The sequence below is a fragment of the Rhipicephalus sanguineus genome, chromosome 7, assembly GCF_013339695.2.
Source record: "Rhipicephalus sanguineus isolate Rsan-2018 chromosome 7, BIME_Rsan_1.4, whole genome shotgun sequence".
Taxonomy (NCBI): Eukaryota; Metazoa; Arthropoda; class Arachnida; order Ixodida; family Ixodidae; genus Rhipicephalus; species Rhipicephalus sanguineus.
The window spans coordinates 73,328,738-73,336,597 of NC_051182.1; positions in this window are offsets into that span (position 1 = coordinate 73,328,738).

Below are 7,860 nucleotides of genomic sequence, written 5' to 3' on the forward strand. Positions count from 1 at the left end.
TACTTCACATGCTTTTGTGTATTTATTTTTGTTGTATAAATACAATCCGCTTCATGCACGTAACATGGAAGATATTGTAGTTATCATATTATACATGTTTCTTTTCTCTGTTTTGTTCTTTTCATTGAAGAGTAGTTATAAAATATATGTTTCGTTAACACAGTCTGTTCATGTAATTGCATATAGAGTAGAAGCTCGTTATTTCGGATTTCACGGGACCTGGAAATATGTCCGAATTCCGAATTATTGAAAGTACCCCGAAAACAATCGATACATGTCTACTACATCAATGCGTTTTAAGTTTCTTGGTGAATACGTAAATCTCTAACTTACTTTGCAAAGAGCGATGTAAAAGCCGCAATTCTCGTCACTCGTGATTTTCTCCAGAATGCGACCGCGGCTCAAGAAATACTTGTCTCAGCTAACCCGAAACGTGCTAACCCGAAATGTCATTACTGTCGTTAGCATATGGTTCGCGCTGATGACGATGGCGTTGCAGACTGCGCCACCTCGGTTCGGTTGTCCGCGGACGCCGTTTCCGCTCCTTTGCGTCCCACACTTGCGGCGATTCTAAGCTCCCACTATTTTTAAAAGGTAGCGCAAGCTCCTTCTCTCAGTGCCGTTTCCTGCTCGCCCGTCATTCTCTGCCGCCGTTATTGGGCGAGACTCTCAAGGCGCGCCGCGCCGATGCGCTTGCTAGGAAACGCGGCATTCTGGGCGCATATTCACGCAGCTGTTCGTACGTAAGATGTGTAGTAAAAATAGTTTGTGGTTGTTCGGTTCCTTAGCTACCATTTCGCGTTTTATAAGCAACAAATCGCAGACGGTGCCGGCATACGTAAGAAATCCCATTGCGGCATCTTACGCGTAAACAGCTTTCTAGAGCTGGGACCTGTTTGACAACGTGAAAAAAACCTAGCATTTGCGCATTGTACTTGAATTCATAAGTGTGGCATGCGTCGCTCGCACCAGGAAAACAAGAGGCAGAACATGTTAAAGGCAATCCTAGGAAGCCTTCGCAGCTGCCGTTTTTCTTTTCGGATACGATAGTGTTTCAGGAAAATTTCTTTTGGGCCTAGTTGGTTCATAATCCTAGAGGTACATTTACAGCGCAAACGTAAAGACGCACCACAAAGAAAGAAACGACACACACAGTTGCCTTTTTGTGCGTGTCATTTCTTTCTTTGTGGTGCGTCTTTACATTTGCGCTGTAAATGTACCTCTAGGACCATAGTGCTTGTTTACAAGACGCATTTCGGAAAATCAGACGCTAAATCAAATTATGAACACAGAACACGGCGGAGGCACTTATTTGCTAAATACCCAGAGCGTGCATTCTTTTAAATCTAGAACGGCGTTCACGCGCTTGAGTTGCCTTCTAACGTAAATATCTTTTTGGTTGCATCGCGCGCGCCTCGGGCACCTAGCTGTTTAATTGGAGACTCTTCCAGTGTGCTCTGTTTATGAGAAGCCATGCTGGTATTCCTATTGCTAAAATGTGCTCTTTTGTTCACAGGAGATTTTTCTTCGTTAGTTGGCTAAGGCTAAGCTCGCGAACGCACTTTCCCGCGTTCGTCACTAACTGTGTGGGAACAGCGGGCAGGTCCCTCCCTCAAAAAATGACACCTCGAATTGCAAATAACTTTTTTTTAATATCCATTGATCACACATTTATAACTACTTGAAACAAAGAAAACACAACTATTGCAGCGACTCATAAGCGCTCTATCTTGTTGGCAAATTTCCATACAAGATAAAACATTGGAACAAAAACATTATTGCACGTTACATCACCGCACATTTGTAGCGTTTATATAAAAGTGTAGGCACTCCTTCATAATCATAACTGTATACATAATAAAAAAAATATCGAAACAGAAGAATCATTCCCCGTTGCGTCATATACGTAGAAGAGGTAGAAACACTTTTTCTGAATTTCTGATGCATATAAAATGCATATTAAAATGAAGCAGTCATTGCACATTACATCCTTGCACATATTTAACTATATACATAAGATATACTAAGAGAAAACAAAATTATTGTACGTTTGTAACCGCTTCCTTCATTGCAATACTCCTGCTACCAGACTTTCTTGAAGCTAGTCTTGGTACCGGCCAGTCGTTTGCTCTCTGCTTCAGCATCGGACCTTTTACGAGGCTGTGCATCCTCGTTCGCAGAAACAACCCCACAATTGTGCAGAAACAAAAATGCGAACGGCGACGAAAACAGATGGTGCCCTTGCACTGGACAGGTTCCTATTTATTTACAAGTCAAATGTGTACCTAAAAAGTTTGGTAAAAATCACAGCAATATAAATAAAGCGCATCAAAGAAAAACATACAGCAACTATTATTATTATTATTGAACACAGAAAATCAGTAACAAGAACACTGAAAAATGCGGATAAATTTGAAAAATATAAAAACCGACAACACAAAGAATAAAAACTCTTACACCTGCTTCAAGTAAACATATAGTTCAAGCGAAAATATAATTAGAGGGTTAGAGAACAAACATCCGCTTAAAATTACAATATGCATAAGAACAGCCTTGCAGCATATTGCTCACTAAATAACGCTCATCAATCGATGCGACTTACTTGCAATGTGTCTCTTTATGGTCATCACCCTCTATTGATGCACTTTGGCAAAATTGACGCTGAAAGAAAAACAGCTCCGACTTTCTCAGAGTAAGTTTGTAACGACTTGTGGCAAAGGAATTTCGTAAAATCCACGGGCATCAGTACCGCGTCTTAGCTATACCTAAAAAATTCGAGTGGCAAATATACGACAAAGAGTTTAGTAGTGACCGACTTATATCCCTAAGCCTCCCTTCATGGCAGTCCAAGTTCTTTCTGCTCACACGATGGAGCCATATCACTTGAAAGCGACTTCAAGTGATGAGAGACCGTTAAACAAACAGTGTTGCTCGAGGCTAGTGAAACAACGAATGCCGCTATCAAGTGGCCGATATTGCTTGCGTATACTGCGTTTGAAAGCCTGGGTTCAAACCCAGCGGTGAGAAGAAAAATTTGTTATATTGCACATTCACTGCTTTATAGTGATAGGCGTCTTACCTGAAAGAAGAACGGACGCATGGACCGTTGTCTGCGTTGAGTCGGCATGGAACTTCTTTCTTGCGTCCATGTTTGCACGCCCTGTCTTTTAGAATGAATACTTACCGACTAGCTCGGCTCTCGGTTATTCTAAGCTTTAAATGTAATTTATTGGACAAGTGCGTTATATTTATCTATTCATTCACACATTCATTCATTCATTCATTCGTTCAATATGGCTTACAGGCCCCAAGAAAGGGCAGGGCGTTAGGTAAGAGTGGGGCCTCGAGAGAGCTTAAAAAATTTATTATAAAATGTTGCGCGGTGCAGACGCCCGATGGTAGTACAAATGACTGCAAAATATTTTTATTCAATATACGATGAGTAAACAAGTGTAGCTTAGTTCAAACATTCAAGGTAACCGCAATGTCACAAGAAGATACAAATGGGCAAATACCATTCGCAAGGCACCATATAGTTATACGAATAAAAAAAAATCAGGAGCCGTTCTTCAATCGGGGAAATTGGGGGCAAGCGAAGCTGGGCGTGCCTGAGCTACTAAATTTCTTTCTTTCTTGATTGTTCTTTCTTTCTATTTTCCTTTCTTTCTTAATAGGTAGCGGCCTTCCCCGCAACACTGTTTTCTGGCGGAATCGGCGTGGCGTTTTTGATGTTCTTTGCAGCGTTCGTCAGCCTCTGGCAAGGCCCAACGATTGGACCATCACCCGATTGTAGAAACGCGGTTTAGTAATTGAATATTCTCCAAGAGGGAGTTTTCCTGACACCTGCAATTTCTAATTAGACCTTTTGGGTTCTCCAGGAAATAGCTTTTGGCCCGCCAACGCGAAATATTGCAATCGTCGGTTCAACACATTCAAACGCCTCTGTTCAGTTCCCATTGGCCCGGCATGGGTGCATGGCCTAGTGTTCAAGGCACTTCCTTTTGGACCGCGCGACCCGGGTTCGAAGCGCAGCCCCTGAACGAATATTTATGTACTACATCTTTGGTGCGTGCCTGCTGTGGATCAGGAAGGTTTTCGGGTGAGGAGGGTTTTTTGGAACACCAGCATCAAGCCCTTCACAGGTCAGTGAATGCAAGCTTCGTTTACAAAAAGAAGCACTCCTTGCTGATTAACACCAGAATTCAGTGCATGTTTTGCAATCTAATGCCCACGGCACCTGCTTCTACATCAGGATAATAATTTAAACTGATAACCTGACAGTTAATTAACACTTTTCTGTAATAAAGTAATGCTCTCTCATATACAACCCTTCACACATCCTATTTTAAGTAGCTTTCGTTCTGTTCCCTTTTGCTTTGCTTTCTTAATTTAGGCACAACTCTAATCGGTTGTGGTTGCGCGAGGAACTTAATGGTGGAAAGTGCCATAATAGCTAATCGGCCAACGCTAGGCCAGGACGGTTTCTCGCTGCAGATCGACGGGCTCGCTCAGCCTATGTCGTTGTCGGGTGCTTAGGATTCATCTATTGACTTGCCTGGGAACGTTCGGTATTCGAATGCTCCTTTTCGAACAACCACGTGCACGCCTCGAATATGACGTAAGTGATGTTCTGCGACACCAAAATCCCACTTGACCGTAGTAATGATGTGGCATTACAATGCAGAGGAAATTTAGAATTCTCTCTCTTAGCTACTTTAGCCATAGAGAAAGAAAAAAAAGTTAAGAGTGGACACTCCCATAGACGCCAGCGGCCCAATCGACCCTAGCGCACCTGGTGGTTCGTGAGAGCAAGTGGCCTGCGCTTCCTGTTTCGGTTTTACTGGCGCGAATTTTGAATTACTGTGCGTAACCGACGTTTGGCTATGGCGAAAGTTACTTATTTCTTCGCCCAACTGGCAAAGCTATTGTTTGTCCTTTTCAATTAGCGATTCCCTATTTTGTATAGTTCAATGGTTCGTGCGAATTGATGTCGTGACGTAATTTTTATTTCATTTAAGTTATAGTAGAAATAGATGCAGGAAATCAGAATTCACTACGGCTTCATTTATCGCGCTTGTGTTTTTCTTTTGGAACAAGCGATCAATCTATATATCACTCAAAGACACAGCGTATCCGCAATGTTTTTGTTACAAGGCACGGTAGAGGCTGAGCATATAAAAAGCACAAAATGAGAACAGCACCGCACATTAATGCAAGGTAGACAACAAATGCATCTCGGCTTACAAATAAATTGTAACAAATACAGAGAGAACACAGACAACGCACACATCTCTAGAGTTGGCAGAAGCTGGTGAAGCATGACACACTGGGCCGTAAGGATCTCTGGCATCAACACAGCGCACAAAGTTGAAGAAGGAAGAAGTGAAATACACATAACAATCAAGTCGCGAGTCACGACTACGTTTCACCGAAATAATGCACTGAAAAAAAAAATCACGCCATCTCCCGCTAAAGGGGACCATGAGGCGATGCGAAGCCGGAGCACTTGCACGATCGCGTTCCGGTGGCGTTCGTAGGGCATGCTACCGACCTCGTGTCGTGGAACGCGAAGAGGGACGCTACGCGCGTCGTGTCTTCCATCTAGCCTGGCCGTTAATTCTCACAGGGCGAGCGGGGAACGCGGTCGACAGGCGGGCGAGAGGGGGGGTCAGCGTAGGAGAGGAGAGAGAAGGGGAGGGGACGCGCATGCGCTCGAGCTCATCGCGGCGTTGTGCAGGAGAGAATTTCGGCATGTCTAGCCCGCGTTTCAGAGGAAGAGTGGAAAGGGGGATGGGAGAGGGAAAGTGGAGAGGGAAAGTGGAAAGGGACAGTGGAGAGTGTGAGTGGAGAGGGGAAAGGGGTAGAGCGGAAGGGGAAAGGTGAGGGGAAGTGGAGAGGATGTATGTGGAGAGGGTATGCGCATGCGCAGTGAGGGTGGTCACGCAGCACACCACCACCACCACCACCGCCGGATTGAGCTCGACCTCAAGATACTTCGCATCTAAAAGAGCGTACAGAAACCACAGGACACAATATACCAGAAACGCCAAGATTTATTCGTGGTCCGAGGCTTCGGGAAACGCGCCGTGAAGCATACGAGGACCAGCGAACGCTCCTCAATGTTGTTTCGCACCGAGCTCAGCGCACAGACGCTCGCATCAGTGGCAGACGCAGCACGCGTCGCCTCGGCTTGACGCATACGTTGCACAATGTTTCCCGCATAGAGCCGCAAACTGTTTTTTTAGTGAACCTCGCCGTTCTTACAACCTTCAGAAAAAGGTTATAACTGCGCGAATAAGACACCAGGTCAGAAACACGCACACACATGAAGAGCAACGTGTGAGTGTTTGTGTGCGGGCTTCTATGTTACTTACATGGTGTCTTATTCGCGCAGTTATAACCTCTTTCTGAATGAATGACCCAACTAGCCTAACAACATCTCATTCTACAAGCTTCGCTTGAAAACGTGCCTCACCTGTTGTCTCACACACGAAAACACCGACGCAGCCGACGGAGACGAAACCTTCCCGCTGTCATGCATGGGTTTGTCGCTTTGAGATGGTGTTTATGACAGTACGGCTGAATAAAAATAACCAAGTAAGATGTGTTGAGTAAATTGTTTTTATGTATAAAGAACCTGCCAACTTTGGGCGTATAATTATTATTTTGTAAAAGCAATTCTGTTGGATTGATGACAACTTTTCTTTTTTCGCGTTTGCATCCTCTGGCGTTTGGTGAGAGCACTAGTTCGTTACGTAGTCGTGACGTACTTCCTGAGGCCAGATTTCGCGGAGTGTCCTCCCTTAACATTTTTCTTTCTCTATGCTTTAGCGCTATAGTGTTCTATGCTATAATATAAACGACTCTCGGAAAGCCAATAATTGAGCTGCTCATGAACATCAAAACAATCAGTGAAACCAGGCACTGGTGATTGAGCCAAACTGTATAAGACACACCAGTTTAAGTCATCTTGAAGAGCCACCGTACTCGATCTGGCTTTAGTGCAGAGTTATGATGCCTATCAAAATGGCGTTACTCATTATCTACGCAGAAAGTGCTGCTGCAATGAATAACAGTAAATTTCCATTTGATCATTAGCCAAAAGACCGCAAAGCAATGAAAATGCCTGAAATGTTGCCGTTTAAATGTCTGCTACCAACTCATCACTAAGCAATGTACTTGTTCAACCAAAAGAGCAATGAATGAATTAATGAATGAAAAAAAATTCACAGCATATCCACGGAGTGAATGATGATGAGTGGGCGAAGCTGCGGAGGTCCATCGCTAAACCGTGAATCTTCCGTGAATTCTGCCCACTACATCATCACCGACGTGAGATCGGGCGCGTTTATACTAAAGGTTCGATGAGTTATGACGACTTGCAGCTCATTTTAATTTTACATGTACGCTGTGAATTTTCATTGTTTAGAAAACATCTGGCGTCTTTCGTTAAGCAGCTGGCGTCTTTTTGTTTCGCTTTAGAAACATCTGGCGTTCTTTCGTTTTGCTTTTACAAAACATCTGGCGTCTTTCGTTGGTTTATTTCATCAATGAATGGCGTTTTGAACAAAATTTTTATTGTTTAATCACGCACAGGAGAAATCTCACCAGGCACTACCTTGGAGGTAAACAATGGCTGCTAATGGGAATGAGAGACAGAAGAAGTCGGCTTTTAGCTAACACTTACACTACTAATTCTACTAACGTTTCCTACTGGAACATGCCAATGGCTGCTAATGGGGAATGAGAGAAGAATTCGGCTTTTAGTTAACGCGCACGCTGCGAATTTTTTATTGTTCAACAACGCACAGGAAAAATCTCCCACCGGCACCACCTTGGAGGTCAAAGCGTAAGACTGGT